The sequence below is a fragment of the Myotis lucifugus genome, unplaced genomic scaffold (assembly GCF_000147115.1).
Source record: "Myotis lucifugus unplaced genomic scaffold, Myoluc2.0 scaffold_623, whole genome shotgun sequence".
In the NCBI taxonomy this organism is placed as follows: Eukaryota; Metazoa; Chordata; class Mammalia; order Chiroptera; family Vespertilionidae; genus Myotis; species Myotis lucifugus.
The window spans coordinates 70,251-73,619 of NW_005871671.1; the positions used below are offsets into that span (position 1 = coordinate 70,251).

General features: G+C 48.1%; 1 long non-coding RNA gene across 1 annotated transcript; it reads right to left on the reverse strand.

The window, feature by feature from the left end:
• Positions 1-893: 893 nt before the first annotated feature.
• Positions 894-1,569, reverse strand: LOC106694769. Its single transcript, XR_001345829.2, has 2 exons — positions 1,292-1,569; positions 894-1,121 (listed from the first exon to the last, which is right to left on the reverse strand). It is a non-coding gene; the product is annotated as an uncharacterized LOC106694769 (long non-coding RNA).
• Positions 1,570-3,369: the final 1,800 nt, after the last annotated feature.

Here is a 3,369-nt window from a genome sequence, read left to right on the forward strand (position 1 = left end):
GAGCCCTATGTATTTTTCACATAACAATATCTTGCTGTGAACGAGAAGATGTCCAAATACCTGCAAAGTTTAAACTGGTGATAAGTGCACAGGAGAGCTGTAGGGTACTATCTGAGCCTACAACACCAGGGGATGTCCCAATCTGGGTAGTGGGGTAGGGTGGGTGGGGTGGGGGTGGGGGTATCAGGACAAGAGAGATTTCCCTGAGGAAGTGAGTTTTCAGTAGATGAATGTGTAAGAGTTAAATATCCATCTGCAAAGAGAGGCAGCCAGGGTTGAATAACAACTACAGCTAATATGTGCCAGATATTGTGCTTGGTGCTTTGCATACTTTATCTTATTTAATCCACCCGACAACCCCATGAAATAAGGGAATTCCCCCATTTACACATGTGCAAACCGAGGCCCAGAAAGGTTAAGTAACTTGCGCAAAGGTTATCAGCTAGTAAGCGGCTGAGTGAGACGGGAAGGGGGGTCCAGCTCCTAACGTCCTGCCCCGCAGAAGCATGGCCTGTGCAAAGCATTGAGGAGACTGGAAGGCCTGGCAATCCGGTTGCCGAGTCCTTACCCCACGTTCACTACTCACTGGCTGCAGGGACCACAACATCTTATGTAATGTCTTGTCCTGTCATCCATAAAACAAGGCCAATAACATCGACCTAACAGGGGTTTTGAGAAGGTTAAATCGGCCAATGGCTTGTGAAAAGCAGGTAGGGGGGAATCGGACACGCAGCTGTCTGGGGCAGCGCTGTCCAACAGAAATAATCAGGAAAGCCACATATGGGATTTTTAATTGTCAAGCAGACACATTAAAAAAAAAGGTAAATACCACCGAAATTCATTTGGATAATATTTTCCTTAACCCAATACATCCCAAATATCATTTCAACATGTAACCATAACACGAAATATGATTTTATTAACGAAATATGACTTTTGTATAGTCTTCGAAATCCACTGTATATTTCACATTTACAGCATTTCTCATCCCGGACAGCGCAGGTCTCGTGTCTGTTATCTTTCGGAGGCCCCGGCGGCCTCCCAGGCCTTCCAAGTCCAGGCAGCATCCCCGGGGGGGGCGTCGAGGCGGCCCAACGGAAAACTGAAACCGACTCGGAACCCTGTGGACAAGGACTCAGGGTTCCGCGGGAGAAGCCGTTACGGCCTACGCCCTCGGCCGAGATCCAGGCCCCAGGTTTCCGAGGGCCCTCTCTTCCCCGCAGGAGCCCTTCAGCGCCGCTCCCCACCGCTCCTCGCCACACGCACTTCCCTCCAGGCCCTTTGCCCCTACCTCCAGCACCCCTTCCCCAGCTGCTGCCGGCGGCGGCTCGCGGCGAGTTCACAGCGCCCAGGCTTCTGAGGGTAACTCTTCCTGCCACAGAAACATTAGCCGACGCGCACACCTACCTTCCGGCTAAGCGCCGCGGCTTTTTGAATGCAGTTCCCGCGAGAACGCGCACTTCTCACGGGAAGTTTAGCCCCAGCCGCGCGTCAGCTCCGCCCACTTACTGCGCCTGCGCAGGTGCTAGCGAGAGCGGAGAGCTCGGAGTCGGTGCTGAGGAGAGGGCTTCCTCTCAACTTTGCTCAGAGTTGGTTTCCCGGGTGTCCACAGGGGGCTTCTTGCCGTGGCTGTGTTGTTTTTTGTTTTGTTTCGTTTTGTTTTTTAAAGGCAGTACCTTCTGGAGAGACAGTGCCGCTGGAAGGCGAAGCCGCGGGCAATTCTGAGGTGGGCCGGCCTCCTGCACCCGCCGGCGGGTCGACCTCTTGTGCTCTGGGGGCCCTTCCTTCTGGTCCTGAGGTCCCAGGACTCTAAACCTGTAGAGCCTGCCTGAAAGCATCTTGGGACAGAATCACAGCATCTCTGTAGGACAGACTGAGGGCTGTTCTAATGGCGTTCACCCTTGAGCCTTCCCCAGGTGCCCGTGCGGGGCTACCGTTTGCACGGATTGTCTAAGTTAAGCCTCCTGAGGTACGTGCTATTGTCCTCCCTTTGTCGACAGAGGAACACAAAGCCCCGAGAAGAGAAGTGTCTTGGCCCAGCGGTAGCATCAGAATGTGAACCAATGCAGTCGGCTGCAAGGGTCCAAGCTCTTGCGTGCGTGTTGAAGGGATGGGTTTATGTTTTGTAAATCTGATGCCTATTCATTATTCCAAAAAAGTTTAAGTAATCAGAAATACTAATAGCCAACATTTAAATGAGCACGTCTGAGTCCTAGCAGCTGCCGCTGCTCCATGGATCACAGGGTTTTGAGCCCATGAGTTGATTGCTCTCAGTGAGTTTCCCCTTAGGTCTTGGGATGCCTCATCCCGCCCCTTTTCCTCTTCTCAGATTCCTTTGCAGACTTCTATTTCTGATGGAGCTAGGCCAGACCGTAAAGGATAGATCTGGGTTGACTGCATTCAAGGGGTAATTAGCAAAGCCATACAAGCTACTGTATCATAATTAAGGTCATTTTTAGGAACCGTCTGGACGGAGTACAGCCACTACCACCACTGGACACTCGATGTCACAAGTGCAATGAATTCTAGATGGTCCCTGCTTGTTTGGGTAAATTGCTTTAAGATACACTGTAAACCTGAAACTCATATAATATTGAATGTCAACTGTAATTGAAAAATAAAAATAATTTTTAAAAAATAAAAGGACAAGCAATTAGTCTATGTATTAAAAAAAATCCACAGTTCTAGCTGCAGGTTCACATATCATGCACTAAATGTCAAAGATCAAGGGGGAAAACATATCTGTCATTATTCGTTTACATGATGAGAGATGTGACTTTTGTCTCCTCACACAGAATGGTGGATTCACCAAGCATAGCAAGGGCATTTTGATGCTGGGAAACTACACCCCCCTACACACATACCCCCCCCAGTACAATTCCTAATAGTACAGCTGTTCAAAACTGGGATAGACTGCTATTGTAAACTGGCCATCATTTCTTCACTATGACTGTTCTAATGCAATGAGAGGATTTTCAGGGAGTGTTTTATTATACTGAAAGCTGTGTATATTTTGACATGAACTTGTTCATTAAGTTTGATTTTGGTACCACAGGTGTATAGTCTCTGTCCCCAGGCAACTTAGAATTTAGTGGAAGGGACATTTACCGAACAATAAACCCTTACTCAGAATATGGTGTAGACTTTCTTGTTCCTTCATATTATTACGTAAAGTTCCAAGCTAGTCTTTTTGTGATCAAGCAAGAATAAGGCCAGGACTCTGAGACACAGTGTTTGCAAATAAGAACTACATTAATTTACAAATTTTCATGATTCATAGGATGGAGATGAAGTTTGCAGTATGTGAAACCTGGAGAGAGAGAGAGAGAGAGAGAGAGAGAGAGAGAGAGAGAGAGAGAGAGAGAGAGA